Source organism: Carcharodon carcharias, chromosome 1 (genome assembly GCF_017639515.1).
Source record: "Carcharodon carcharias isolate sCarCar2 chromosome 1, sCarCar2.pri, whole genome shotgun sequence".
NCBI lineage: Eukaryota > Metazoa > Chordata > Chondrichthyes > Lamniformes > Lamnidae > Carcharodon > Carcharodon carcharias.
The window spans coordinates 104,686,282-104,702,341 of record NC_054467.1 but is presented as its reverse complement, the minus strand read 5'-3'; the positions used below and the strand labels follow the sequence as shown (position 1 = coordinate 104,702,341).

The following is a 16,060-nucleotide window of genomic DNA, read 5'->3' as shown; positions in this document are numbered from 1 at the left end:
TTCCAGCTCAGTCCTGAGGTAGGGATTAATGCCCTTTTCCTCTATTCTGATTGAAGCCAATTGTTAATGTTAATGTTAATTAAACACAGAGCAGGGATTGAATCTTGGGTCTCCTAATCTGTACGGTTCCATGTCACATCACTCTGTTTAGCTAGCAAAGGGAACCTGGAGGCTCTTTTTTTTTAAGTAAAGCCCATTCAAGTACATCTTTGACCAACCAGAGAAATATCTTTTCATTGAAATAGGAAAAAAACTGCAGTACTGTACATAACAGCAGTGTCTCAAATCTGATTGTCCAAAAACCTGATTTTTTTTTTATATTTTGTACTTTGCATCAATTTTAATTGGAAAACATTTCAAAAATATCTTACCTGGACAAGCTGGCTAGGCTTAGTGTGATGCCTGACTAGTTATCACCCTTCACCACTAATGCACCAGTCTATTCCCACGCTCTGAGCGACCCTGCATCCCATACGACCTTACTTGATGGGAACTGCCCATGCCCTGAACCACCTGACCAAAAATCCAGCAAGAACCAAAATCCGGCACAGTCTTGGTCCCGAGGTTGCCGGTTTTGAGACACAGAACCTATGTTATATTTTAGTCTTGCAAACCAAGTGATATTATAAGAAAGTTCTCTCATGCAGTGACATTTGGATAGGATAATTTGGCCTAATTTTAGAAGCACTCATTTAAATTGCAGCATTTTACAAGAAGCAATGTAGAGTGTGGGACCAATGCTGGGGTGATATAATAGTAAAGGTTATGTCTGTTAAAGAAAATCCATTCATCAGACCGATTTGTCGTTGGAGGGTGGAAAAAAGGCAAAAAGGAAGGAAATGAGAATCTGTTGAAATTAGCTTTGTGGTGCTATTAGAAAGGGGTTAAATAGGAACATTCTAGATTAATCATAATACAATGTATGCACCAAAAATTGCTCTTTTCTATGCCTATTTCTAATTCTACTTTAGTTTCTTCAGTATTAGATATTTTATATGATTTTGGGAAGTGAAGAGTGCAAAAGTCAACCATTATTGTGTGGTGCTTGGAACTATAAACCATGGCAGCAAGCAACAACAAAATAAATAATGAATCCTTAATTACATTTGTTAACGTGAATGTTCAAAATTTACATTTAAGAAATATGAGCTGGGGGAGGTTATTTGTCACTTCAAGTTTTCTTTTCCATTCCAGAAGATCATGGCTGATCTTTTATATCAGCTCCACCTTCCTGTATTATCCCAATATCCCTTAATTCTCTTAGTACCCAAAAATCTATCATCTACTTTCTTAAATATACTCAATGACAGACCAACCGTCAACTTTGATTATCAACTATGTAGAAAAGCAAATTTTTAAAAATTGCACTGTTGCTAATGGAGTTTCTGCTATGGAATTAAAGAACGTGACAACTAATATCTGGGGTTTGAGCTGAATTCTTAGGGAAATACTGTGAGAACCCCATTTCTCATACCGCTCACCTTTATGCCTCTGAGTTCTGGGTCAGAATGCCATTCACATTTTGGTGTTGTAGATCCACACTGGCAGGAATTGAGTTAAGACTGTGCAAACTCATTTCATTTAGAGAGCTTTCAATTATTAGAAAGAGGCGTTTGCATCTGTCAGTCTAGCTTGTTTTCAAAGCCAAAGTGCCAAAGTGAAGGGGCAGTCGGTGCATTAAAGTACTGCACCACCCAGCTCCCACATCACTTCTGACAATTTACATGTAGATTGTAGAGAAAGTGTGAGTTCTTAATGTAAGTTGTGACAATATGGTAGAAACTTAGAAGGAAATTATCATTCTATTTAAAATTATTCAACTTAAAATATTAATTATAGGTATGACTGCATGCTGATAATCTGCGTAACTTCATGACTGCTGCTTTTGGACTGAAGAATGAAGCTATTGGTGCTTGAGGCCACTGGGAAAACTGGTCAGTTTTTAGTGAGACAAGCACCAGAACAGGACCATGTGGTGAGAGCTGTTGTAAGAACTCCCAGTAAGCTTACCATTCAACATGAGAACCTGACGGTAATTATTGGCAACATAGAATTCTTTTCAGTACTCCAATGAAGCCCAGTTACCTAAAAATAGAGATTTTCCAACAGAGAGAATTATATCACATCAAGAATTTTATTGAGTTTCCTATTTCTAATAAAGTTGACAGCTTACAACCCAATATAAACAGTCCCTTTCTTATACCATTCTTGCAGGTAGTGAAAGCAAATATCTTCTTGGCCGACAACCTTTTGGGGCACTTTAATGAGTAGGATGCCATCATGTCCTGTCTTGGGTTCCCAATACGCTTATTTTCTGGAGTTACCAGCTCTGCAGAATCAATAAAAGCTATTGTTGCTGCTATGCGTCAGGCACAAGTGACTCGAATTATCACAATGTCATCCTGGTATACTAAACGTGAGTCCATCTTATTATTGTTATGATCCTTGTAGAGGCCGCCAACTTTTTAGAAGGGTTGAATTTCCCAAATGAATGAAAATAACTGAAGGGCTTCACTTTCACTCTTTAAGACTTTTGTTGTAACAAACTAAAATCCATGCAATTGAAACATTAACTAACAGGAAAATGGTGCATCCATTTAAAAAAAGGTGAATTTCTTTAACTTTACTCCACACTTCAGGTACACATGTACTGTCAAAAAGCATTCCAACAGCTTCTCCCAGTTCTCTGGCCCAGCTAAATCATTCTTCTCCATACCAAGTCAAACCTTCCAGTGTCCATCACCAACCATTCCATTCCCACTCTGTCTTCTGAATACGATTATCACCAGCAAGTGCAAGACACATCTTGACGATTTCACCCCCACCCCCACCCCTCCATCCCCACCTTTTCTTCAGGGCATGTATGGCGGTCCTGAGAACCCAGAATTCCAGGGATTCCTGTACCGGACCCCTTTAAACCGTTTAGTCAGGCCTGGTGAAACTGGCAAAACTGTTTTTCTCCCACAGACTTTTACTTCTGCTCCCGACGCTACCAAAGAACTGAGAAGAGCTGTTCCTGGGAGAGTTCCAATTCTCTTCTGCTTGCTTGTCAGCAGCAGCTCTTTGTCTGTTCTGTGAGCTTTTGTGAGAGGTGCAACAGGCTGCAACTCAATACTGCAATGGGTTTCTATTTGAGTTTCTCTCTCTTTTCTCAACTCCTATTCCCATGGCAACCTGAATTCACATGAGCACTTCTCCAAAAGGAATTCACCACCCTCCTTTTCAAAAAGACCTGTTTTACTTTGAGCTAAAGGGACGATCTAAAACATACAGTAATCATCTTGCAAAGTTCAGTGCTCATGACACAATGTTCATATTTATAAGGAAAACTTACCTGTCAGAATGTAACTACAGTGTTACTGATCATGGGATGTCATGAATATAATGCAACAGGTTTCCTTATAAATATGGGTGTAGGAATTTAAATGAAAATATAAAAATAACAACAATGTATGATTTGAAAGCAAAGACCTCCATGTCCTGGGAACTGGACTAGCCATATAAATACTGTAGCTACAAGAGCAGGTCAGAGGCTAGGATGGGTAACTCATCTCCTGACTCCCCCAAAGCCTGTCCACCATCTACAAGGCACAAGTCAGGAGTGTAATGGAATACACCCCACTTGCCTAGATGAGTGCAGCTCCCACAACACTCAAGAAGCTTGACACCATCCAGGACAAAGCAACCCACTTGATTGGCATCATGTCTACAAACATTCACTCCCTCCACCACCAACGCACAGTAGCAGCAGTGTGTACCATCTACAAGATGCACTGCAGAAACTCACCAAGGATCCTTAGACAGCACCTTCCAAACCCACAACCAATACTATCTCGAAGGACAAGGGCAGCAGACACATGGGAACATCACCACTTGGAAGCTCCCCTCCAAGCCACTCACCATTCTGACTTGGAAATATATCACCGCTCCCTCACTGCCGCTGGGTCAAAATCCTGAAATTCCCTCCTTAACAGCACTAGGGATGTACCTACACCACATGGACTGCAGTGGTTCAAAACAGCAGCTCACCACTACCTTCTCAAGGGCAATTAGGGGTGGGCAATGAATGCTGGCCTAGCCAGCAATGCCTAAATCCCATAAATGAATATTAAAAAGAATTCAAAATTTGTGCGGGGGTAGTATGGTTAATACAGAGGAAAACTATGACAAAATACATGAAGACATTAATTAACTTGCAGAATGTTGTGATCAATTAGCAAATGAATTTCAGCATAGATAAGTGTGAGGTGGTATATTTTGGTAGGAAGAATAAACAGGCCACAAGATCCTTGCATTAGAAGTGTCCAATCAGGTTAAAGGAACAAAGGGATCTAGGGGTACAGAAACAAAAATCTCAAAAAATAGCAACACAAGGTTACTATAACCATGAATAAAGCAAATCAAATATTGATATTCATTTCTAGAGGGAAAGGATTTAAAAGCAGAGATATTATTGTCAAACTTGCATAGAACATTGGTCAGAAGACATTTAGGGGGCAGTCCTAATCTCCATATTATAAAAACAACATAGAGAAACTTGAGAAGGTGCAAATAAGATTCTCAAGGTTGATACTAGAGCTAAGAAGATGTACTTATTAGGAAAGGCTGAATATGCTGAAGTTCCTTTCTCTAAAATAGAAGTCTTTATAATTATGAAGCCATTTGATAAGGTAGCTGTGGAGAAGGTATTTCCATTTGAGGGAGACCAAAAGTAGGTGACATGAATAAAACATAGTCACCAACAAATCCAATAGGGAATTCAGGAGAAAATTCATCCAAAGGGTGGCAAGGATGGAACTGGCTACCACAAAGAATAGATGAGGTGAATGGCACAGGCACATTTAGGAGAAGCTGAATAAGTACTTGAGTGGGAAAGAAATTGAAAGAAATGATGAGAAGGTTTGAGGAAGAATTGTTGGAGGAGGCCCATGTGGAACATAATGGAGAATGATTCTTTTGGTCCTGTAGACTAAGTACAAGTTTGTATAACATTTTGCCTTAAAGGAGGCGATGTTCATTTCAGGCAGAGATCAGATGGATGGAGCCCACTTGATGCCACCATCAGGAGATCCATGGATCTCATTGTCTTTACAACCAGAAGGGAGAAAAGGAAAGAAAATCAAAGGGAAAAAAGTCCAATATTGCTATTCAATAATGTTTTGATCAATTCTTACATTCCCATCAGCATTATTAGTTTTACCCATTTATAACATTCTTTAAAGAGTAGATTATTTTCTTAGCTCTTGGACCACACTCCTTGGGTGTCATTTGAAGTCATAATACCACCCATTATTCAAAGTATCTTTTGAAAAGTGTCCACCTTCAGGAGTGAAAGGCATTTTTTAAGCAGGAAAATTTCAACCACTGTGTGAATTCTATATATAAAAAGAAAATCTACAAATACTGCAAAACTGAAAGAAAAACAGTAAACTCTAGATCTAAAAAGCAGGTTGGCTGATGTTTGAAAGAGAAAGATCGGTTAACATTGCGTGAAAACTGTTCTGATGAAGATTCTGAGATCAGTATTGACTTTTTTTCTTTCTGATGTTATGACTCAGTATTTTTAGCGTTTTCTGTCATTGTAGACATTTTGTTACAGTAAGAGGCCTCTGTTAACTCCCTCACCTGTTGGCGGCATCACAGCAGCAAATACACTTCAAAATAAAAGCGTTTCATTGGTTGTAATATGCTTTGGGACACCCAGACGTCATGAAAAGTGCCATAATAAGTGATCATTTTTCTTTCCTTTTACCTACTCTGATTCCATTTCCCTGTTCTTTCTTCATAACCTTCAATATCTTTCTTCTTCGAGCATTTATGGAACTCCCTCCAGTGTTATGATTGACTTGACTTCAATTCTATTTGGTGATAATTCATGTCATACCTTAATTACAATTTGGGCAAAAACATTTTTCTAGCCTCCTGTCAGCTTCTTGTCATAAGCTTGAGTTTATGCCTCCTTGCTACCTGTTATGATCCCAGCTGATGTTATTATTGGACAAGCCAGATCCCAGGGTAGAACCCGGCTTGATAGATCCTAACTCTTAATTTTTGTTTAGATACATGGAGAGTGGCTACTGATCAAAGTCACAGAAGTCAGCTGATGAACTTTTAACAAAAGACTAAAACATTTATTAAACAGAAAAGATGAATTATATTACAGTACTCCTTCACCTGCAACTATACCTTTACAGATATATTCAGATTTGTAAGGATAATACAAGTTACAAAAGCTATCTTATATTCAAATCTCCACTCTAATTGCATAGTCCATGTGAATCTATGGCATCCCGTGGTCAGACACACCATACTCTGAAACCAAGTGACAGGTGTCACTCCAGACAGATGCTATGAATCTCTCCTTAACTCCCCCAGAGCTTGTCACACCATGAGCCAACCAGCCTCACTGAACTCTGTCTTTCACACGAGGGTTTCCAATCTCCATTCTCCAAGAACTCACTTTGAAATCTTCTCCCAAACAAATGCTTTCTCTCCCAAGGTCCACCCCCAGCATTTCGAACTCTCGTTCTGAAGCCCTTCTCCCCAGGTCACCACATACGTTCAAGCTTTCCTCCATGTACTCTCTCCCACTAATGCAGCTGTCAACAGTACATCACTGCTTCACATGCCCATAACAATGAGTTACAGACCTTCAGTTGTCTCTTTGGAGTTTCTGACTTTTTTCCCAAGCCTATATCTCTTTAAACTTGAAGCTTGGAGCCTTTCTCTGCTCCTCACTCTCTTAACTTCACCGAACAGGATCTTTTCCAGGTTGCTGTCCTTCCTTTGATCAGAAGTTCTTCTTGGGACTTTCTCCCTTCTAGGTTGCTTCTGCTTGGCAGCTGTCTTCAAACTGAACTCAAAACTGTTTTTTTGTGTGTGTGTGGGTGGGGCCTGCCTCTCTGGACCCCTGTTGCCAGGCAACAGCACAGTTTTTTCTACTCTTGTGTTTGCTTAACTTCTCCTTAGGAGTTGTAAAACTCATTGGAGATGCTAGTGCCTTTTAAAGTGAAACTAAAACTCAACTTGACCTTTTCTTAACACACAAATACAGAAATACAAATCAAATTTAAACTTTAAAGTTAAAACTCATTTCTAATACCCCACAAATACAAATATAACTTACTTAAACTATCTCTATTTCCTAACACTACCAATTTATAGACCAGTGGAAATATTTGGTTTTATTATTTATCCTCTAAAACTCTTTGAATTTTGAACATTTCTATTTGAATCACATTATCTTTCTCAGCTTCGATAAATTTGTAATGCATGATGTCATATATTATATAGAGCTATGACTTTTGGGTATTTTCTGCTCCTGAGAGGATACTTCTAGATAAAATTAGGCATTACAGATATGGTGCCACCTTCAAAATTGCACTGTCCAGTTCTATAGGTAATTTACTACAAAACCAACATTTTCCCATGATTTAATAAATTAGTGGAACACAAGTGCTCTGAAATAGGCTCTGAGCATATGATTATAAATGAAGCGCTTCATGTTATTAGACCCAGTTCCAAAGGGTCACATTGGACTTGAAACATGAACTCTGTTTCTCTCTGTACAGATGCTGCCAGGCCTGCTGAGCTTTTCCATCATTTCCTGTTTTTATTTCAGATTTCCAGCATCTGCGGTATTTTATTTTTTATTATATGTCATTAGACTAGCTGTTTTCAAATTTAAATTATCCCTTATAAATATACAAAAGAACATCTGTAATTAAGAGTGTGTGTAAGAATTGATTTGTTAACAGAGCTTTTCTAACTTCTCATACCTGGGTAACCAGCATCATTTTGATGTCTTGCAGTCACATTCCTGAGACACAGTGTTGTGAAAGAGACTGTTGGGTAAATTTTAGTGCTCAGAAAGGGTGGGTTTGGGTCAGGTGAGATGTGAAAACAAAAACTACCTCAACTTACCCATTTTTGGTTTTAACGGAGGCTGGACAGCAGGATAATGAAGTTGTGTGCCTTAAATGTTATCTGTTTTCCTAGTTTAACCCTGACCAGCTGGATTTCCTGGGGTTCAGGAAACCCAGCAGCTAAAGGTGAGGATTGCTGTGTGCAAGAGTGCCTTTCCAGCATTGCTGTGGGCCAGGAAGTGAAGGAATGATTCCTCCTGGCCCCCAGGCTAACCAGCTTCCCCACCCTCGCAGGATCAGTGACCCCCACCTTCAAAGATTCAGACCCATCCCTCATGGTATCACTGCCACAACAGCAGGCCTTTTCTACCTGCTCTGGTTTGTGACTTCCTCCAGAGCATTCCCAGCTCAAGAAGGATCCAAGACTGTCAATGAGGCTAGCTACTGGCCATGGAAAGCTGGAAAAGCTCCACAGCTTGTGGACCATAATTCTTTACTGAATCCACACCAGCATAGAGTAGAGGCTGTATCTTTCCTTAGTTATATGAGCCAAGGTGTTTGAGTGTTGATCAAGCAAAGTCTATTTTATACTGGTTTGGCTGCATCTTGCCAATCTCCCTTGTTTTGAAATTACTTTTCTGAAATTCTAGATTGATGTTTTCAAGATAATAAGGGGAACAGAAGCCAAGATTTTATGGTGGCAATCATCGTGGATGTGACGGAAAATTTGCAGGACCAGCCAAAGATCCGTTGAGTTTGGGCAGGAATTTCCGGTCCCGCGGTGGGTGGGATAAGAAAATCCTGGCCAGAGTGTACAGAGAAACTATTTCTGTTGGTTGGGGAGTCTAGGACAAGGATGTGTAGTTTAAAAATTACAGCTAAGCCTTTAGGAGTGAAATCATAGACATTTCTTTACAAAAGGGGTGATAGAAGTTTGGAACATACTTCTGCAAATGACAAATGATGTACAATCAATTGTGAATTTTAATTCTGAGATTGATAGATTATTGTGAACCAAAGGTATTAAGAGATTTGAGACAAATACAAGTATATGGTGTTGGGTCAGAGTTCAACCATGATCTTGTTGATTGGTAGAACAGGTTTGGGAGCTAAATGGCCTCCTCCTGTTCTTTTGTTCATAAAGGAATATGTTTAAAGGGGGAACTATTCCCTTCCGGGAGATTATGTCAAGGAAATATTGCAGTCCTTTTAGAATAAAAGCATTGTATTTTTTAAAGCTCAAACTTCTTACCAGGATTCTTGGGTGCTGCGGTGGTTCTTCCTTCCCGTGATCCATAAAGCATTGATCAACATGCACGAGATAGAAAATTATTTAAGTAAAGAATGCCAGGACCTCAACTGGACTGTTGTGAGACCACCAGGGCTTCTGAATGCACCCAAAACTGGTTAAAATTGTTTTTTTTTCAATTCTACCGATTTGCCCATTAGGAGCATTAATGAGATTTAAAATATGATCTTCTGTGCCTTTTACAGCACAGAAATTGCAGTATAGTGAAACAGAAGGTGATGGAATTACAGAGATGGAGAGGAATCTGAAGCTGCTATCTAGGATATAAGTGGGCGGGCAGGCAGTCATTCGGTGTAATGTGTGAGGATATGCCTGTGTGTCACTGTGAAATGCAGTTGCAACCAAACCACCTGATGGGATGCTGACTGGATCAGGTCAGCCACTCGATTTTCCCAATTATTCTATCGATTGAAGTCCCTGCAACCTAAAATGGAATGGGGTGTAACATGGGCGACAAATCCAATTTTATCATTTTCACACCAGGTGAGGTGGGTTAAAATTGCCCTCTAGTTCCAGAGACTGAAGTGTTGTGGTATTGTTCCATAGCTAAGGATCAACAGCGAGGTGCTTGATTCTGCTTTGTGAAAATTGCCTTGATCTGAGAAGCTTGGAATTGGCACTGTCCCAGAAGAGGGATAATGATGAGAGGAGCATGGAAATGTTAACTCCAATGAAAGTGCTGCCAATTCTCATCTGTTGCCCCCATCTCCCTCACTTCAGCCAATACCCGATACGTTGCCATGTATCATGATGGCCAAGTCTGCCTCTGCACAGGTACAGGCAGAGCTGTCTTTGGTGGGGCCCTCAGGCGCTCCTAAGAGTGTTGGCAAGAGCATCTCAGCTCTCAGAGCACAGATGTCAGCAGCTGTCTCTATCCCTGCTGAGGCCACACAGGGTGCAGCACCTGGAGCCAGGCGCATCAAGGCTGAGATGCAGTTGTGATCAAAAAATCCTTTACACAGCTACTCACCTGAATCTACTGTTATGGGGATGTGCTTTCTTTTTAAAAAAAAAACTTATAGGACAGGATTTTTACCTCGTCGGGCGGATGCAGTGGGTGGGCCCAGGAGTGGCCACAAAACTGACTGCCTCTCACGATTGGGCCCCAACTGTGATTTCACACTGGCTGGCCAATTAACAGCCAGTCAGCATGAATCGTGCGCTGAAATGCTCGGTGCTGCCAGGATGTTAGGGGGGGTGGGGGGGCGGGTGGGAGGGCGGGTGTGGAGGGCGAGCGCAGAAGTCAGCGCAAGCGCGGGTGTGCATTCACTGAAAACTCCCTGAAGGCACACAGCTGCCGTAGGGAGCTGAAGCTTTCCAACATTAAAAATAAAGATTTTAAAAGTAGGGTAACCATGTTCCCTCTTATGACTCTGTCACATGAGCAGGGACATGTTAAAAATGATATTTAAAAAATTTTAATTTAATTTTAATTAACATCGGAAACCTCATCCCGCCCATGGATGAGGTTTCCTCAAAAATCGAAAGGCTGCTTGGCCTTTTCGCCCGCTCACCATTCGTAAGGTTGGAAGGGCAGGGAAAAATTCACTTTAATTCATTTATTAGTGGACTTAGCAGCCCTCTTAATTGTGGGCGGGCGTGCTGCCGATTCCAACGTGAGCCTACCGACCGAAATATTGCGCGAGTGCACAATGATGTCGGGACGCTTGCCCAACTTCATTGTGCACTATTTCACGCTCATGTATGTTGGGCGTGCGCCCGCACACTAAGCTGAAAATTAAGCCCATAATTTCTAATTCTTCTTTTCTTGGCCTGGATTTAAGAAACAATAAACTGTAATCCTATTAAGACCATGGAGGACAGCCAGCCAGCTACAATATACAAACCTGCATTCCACCAAGTGGGATGAAAAAGAACAGACACTCAAGTCCCCTGGGGATTTTGAAAGGCCCCATCTCAGGTTGGCTTTTTCACTATTCTGAAACTTTTCAAAAGTTTCTGAAATAAGACATCAAAATGTAATTATCTTTTCTAAAAACAATGATGACAGCAGACATGGATTAATCAAATTCCTCTGGAATATACTGCCAGCAGGACTTTCAGAATTGTTCACCATGCCAGAGAGATAACAGATCAGAGATCAGAATGCTATAATGAAAGGCTGCAAAGAAATTGTCTCCCTCTCTCTCTAAAGTATTTTTTAAATTCATTCATGGGCTGTGGGTGTCACCGACAAGGCCAGCATTTATTGTCCGTCCCTAATTGCCCTTGAGAAGGTGGTGTTGAGATGCCTTCTTGAACCGCTGCAGTCTATGTGGTGTAGATACACCCACAATGCTGTTAGGGAGGGAGTTCCAGGATTTTGACCCAGTGACAGTGAAGGAGTGGCAGTATATTTCCAATTCAGGATGGTGAGTGGCTTGGAGGGGAACTTCCACGTAGTGGTGTTCCCATCAGTTGCTGCCCTTATCCTTCTGGATGGTAATGGTCATGGGTTTGGAAGGTGCTGTCTAAGGAAGCTTGGTGAATTCCTGCAGTGCATCTTGTAGATGGTACATACTGCTGCCACTGTGCATCAGTGGTGGAGGGAGTGAATGTTTGTGGATGTCGTGCCAACCAAGCAGGACTGCTTTGTCCTAGACAGTGTCCAGCTTCTTGAGGGTTGTGGGAACTGCACTCATCCAGGCAAGTGGGGTGTATTCCATCACACTCCTGCCTTGTGCATTGAAGATGGTGGACAAGCTTTGGGGAGTCAGGAGATGAGTTACTTGCCACAGGATTCCTAGCCTCTGACCTGCTCTTGTAGCCACTGTATTTATATGGCTAGCCCAGTTCAGCTTCTGGTCAATGATATCCCCCTGGATGTTGCTAGTGAGGGGTTCAGTGATGGTAATGCCATTGAATATCAAGGGGCGATGGTTAGATTCTCTCTAGTTGGAGTTGGTCATTATGTGGCACTTGTGTGACATGAATGTTACTAGCTTCCTGTCAGCCCAAGCCTGGATATTGTCCAGGGCTTACTGAAGTTGGACGTGGATTGCTTCAGTACCTGAGGAGCTGTGAACAGTGCTGACCATCATGCAATCATCAGTGAACATCCCCATTTCTGACTTTATGATGGAAGCAAGGTCATTGATGAAGCAGCTGAAGATGGTTGGGCCTAGGACACTACCCTAAGGAGCTCCTGCAGTGATGTCCTGGAGCTGAGATGACTGACCTCCAACAACTACAACTCTTTTGTGATAGGTATGGCTTCAACCAGCAGAGAGTTTCCCCCTGATTCACATTAACTTCAGTTTTGCTGGGGCTCCTTGATTCGGTCAAATGCTGCCTTGATGTCAAGGGCAGTCACTCTCACCTCACTTCAGGAGTTCAGCTCTTTTGTCCATGTTTGAACCAAGGCTGTAATGAGGTCAGGTGCTGAGTGGCCCTGGCAGAACCCAAACGGAGCATCAGTGAGCAGGTTATTGCCCAGCAAGTGCTGCTTGATAGCACTGTTGATGACCCCTTCCATCACTTTACTGATGATCGAGAGTAGACTGATGGGGCAGTATCGGCTGGGTTGGATTTGTCCTGCTTTTTATGTACAGGACGTACCTGGGCAATTTTCCACATTGCCGAGTATATGCCAGTGTTGTAGCTGTATTGGACCAGCTTGGCTAGGGGGGCGGTAAGTTCTGAAGCACAAGTCTTCAGTGCTATTGCCAGAATATTGCCAAGCCTCATAGCCTTTGCAGGATCCAGTGCCTTCAGCCGTTTCTTGATATCACGTGGAGTGAATCGAACTGGCTGAAGACTGGCATCTGTGATGCTGGGGACCTCTGGAGGAGGCCAAGATGGATCATCCACTTGGCCCTTCTAGTTGATGATTGTAGAAAATACTTCAGCCTTGTCTTTTGCACTGATGTGCTGGGCTCCCCCATCATTGAGGATGAGGATATTTGTGGAGACTCCTTCTCCAGTGAGTTGTTTAATTGTCCAACAACATTCATGACTGGATGTGGCAGGACTGCAGAGCATCGGGATTTGCAAAGTAACCGTCCTGAGAAGAGAAATCTATTGCAAATCAAGATCTTTTGGGAACATAATGTGGAAATCTGCTCCATACAACTACACCCAGAAAGGCAATTGAACAAAATAGCTGCAATGATATAAAAGCAAAATACTGCGGATGCTGGAAATATGAAATAAAAACAGAAAATACTGGAAAAACTCAGCAGGTCTGACAGCATCTGTGGTGAGAGAAACAGAGCTAACGTTTTGAGTCAGCACGACTCTTCTTCAAATGACTGCAACAGAAGCATTGCATCGATATGAGCCAAAGAACCAAATATGCCTTTGTCTTTTCTCCTTCTCAACTGTAAAAAATCTTTAAGCCTATCCTTTTATTCTACCAGCTGTAGTAGTGCATGTGTGGGCCCAGGCAATGTGTGTGACATATGAATGGTGGTTGCAATTTATTTAAGTTTTTTAAATTCAAGAAATGGCTTCAATAAACTTATCCTGTTCTTTGCTTAAACTCAGAAAACCTGTCTCCCTAACTCTTTATAATCTGAAAGCGCAAATTGTAGGATTCCTGCAGCATTGGCAAAAGCATATCCTCTCTAAATTCATGAAAACTCTGTTACAGTCAGACTTGGAGTGGTAGAATAGGAGAGTCATTTTTACCGCTCCCCACGTGGTCGTAACGCCATTCATTCTTGAGCAATTTAAGTTCTTCCTTTGTTTAAATTTCTTCTGGGAAAAACTGACAAGCATTACTCTTAATTAACTGTTAATATTTACAGCTAACTCATGGGAATTTTTGAGCTGCTTTTAATAATGTAGAAAAATTAAAAATGAATATTTTAGGCATTTGTTGTATTATTGCTTCCTTTTAATTCCTCATGGTAATACACGTTGATGACCTGATTTCCATTCCAGTGATAGAATGCTTACGAGTGGCTTAAGGTCATGCATGTTATCACCAATTCTTAATTATTTCTTCTTTAATTTTCTATAGATAAAGAATTATTAATTCATGAAGGGTACTATGTTCCGGATCCGGATGAAATTCCTGTTGCAAACTCAGTCGCACATGGAGATACTGCTCGCTTTATGCTTTCACTCCTTAAAGATCATCCATGGATTAAGAAGGCAGTGGCCATGGCAACAAAATGAAAGATAAATTCTTGCACTGGAGTGGGAGACTCGTCATTTTCATTATTCCCAATTTCCTAGCCAAATGCTGTAAGTGGGTCTATATAAACAGAATCAGTGAAACTACAAGAACAGACAAGCAATGATATAGAATAAGGAAGTAAAAACAAAGGCATAAATAATAATAGGAATGTTACCAAATGAGTTACAAGAAATTAAAGGACTAATCCAAGAGATCATTGCTCTATTTCCTTTTAGTTCCTTTTTAATATATGTAAAGCTTTAGGTGCATTGCAGTTAAAGGATGTATCTAGGGTTAACAATAATATATTTTAAAAATAGTTGACATTCATTTTTTCTTTGGGATGTTAAATGTAATTATTTCAATACTGTATATGTTATTAATGAACTGTAATAGAGCTTGAAAGGACTAGGATATAAAACTACTTGCTAATATGACAAACTGTTTTGAGTAATATCCTGCATTAATGACATGAATTAAATTAGATTGAAAACTATTTAAATGCAGGAAAATGGATTAATTCATGAAGATTTTAACATGATTTTAAACCTAATGGTGGCGTAACTAAAGGTAAGAATTCTCTGTGGCAGAATGTAAAATTGATATCAAAATCAAAGTGTTTTCTGTAAACTTGGGACTGATTTCATGTACTACACAGCCTATATTAACAAAAATATTTACTAATAATTCACAATAAATGCTAAGTATTAATCCATGTAATGTGGAATTTACTTGTCTGTTAATTTGCAAAAATAAAGTGTTCTATGCATCTAGTTTGGAGGCTGCTTCAGTTGTGCCTTATATCCATTACATTTGATTGCTAAGATATAAATATTTATGTAATAATTATGGGCAGAATTTTCTGTGCCCGCTGGCTTCGGGTATGTTTGACGGCTTGAGAGGACAATATGGTGAGAAGGCCAAAAATCGGTTTCACAATATCATGAAACCAGTTTGCAGTCGCCCACCCTGCCTGTCGGGAACCTCATTGTAATACATCTGCATATTATTATAAGCCCAGCCTGCCATAATCACATCCTCCCCATCCCACGCTGGATCATCCGAGCACGTTGGCATGAAAACATGCCGACATTTTTCACAATAGCATAGAGTCATAGAGGTCTACAGCACATAAAAAGGCCCTACGGCCCATCGAGTCTGCACCAGTCAAACAAGTACCTAACTATTCTAATCCCACTTTCTAGCACCAGGCCCATAGCCTTGTATGCCATGGCATCGCAAGTGAACATCCAAATACGTCTTAAATGTTATGAGGGTATCTGCCTCTACCACCCTTTCAGGCAGTGAGTTCCAGATCCCACCACCCTCTGGGTGAAAAAAATCTTCCTCACATCCCCTCTAAACCTCCTGCCCCTTACCTTAAATCTGTGCCCCCTGGTTATTGATCCCTCCTCCAAGGGGAAAAGTTCCTTCTTGTCTACCCTATCTGTGCCCCTCATAATTTTATACACCTCAGTCAAGTCCCCCTCAATCTCCACTGCTCTAGGGAAAATAACCCCAGTCTATCCAGTCTCTCCTCATAACTAAAACTCTCCAACCCAGGCAACATCCTGGTAAATCTCCTCTGCACTCTCTCCAGTGCAATCACATCCATCCTATAATGCGGATTCCAGAACTACACACAGTACTTGAGCTGTGGCCGAATCAGCGTTTCATACAGTGTTAACCTCCCTGCTCTTATATTCTATATATAAGGCGTGCACTTGATGGGTTGCACTTCAAAGAGAACTCAGAGGTGAGTGC

General features: G+C 40.9%; 1 pseudogene; it reads left to right on the top strand.

The window, feature by feature from the left end:
• Positions 1–1,897: 1,897 nt before the first annotated feature.
• Positions 1,898–14,295, top strand: LOC121274246 (annotated as a pseudogene).
• The last annotated feature ends 1,765 nt before the right edge of the window (positions 14,296–16,060 follow it).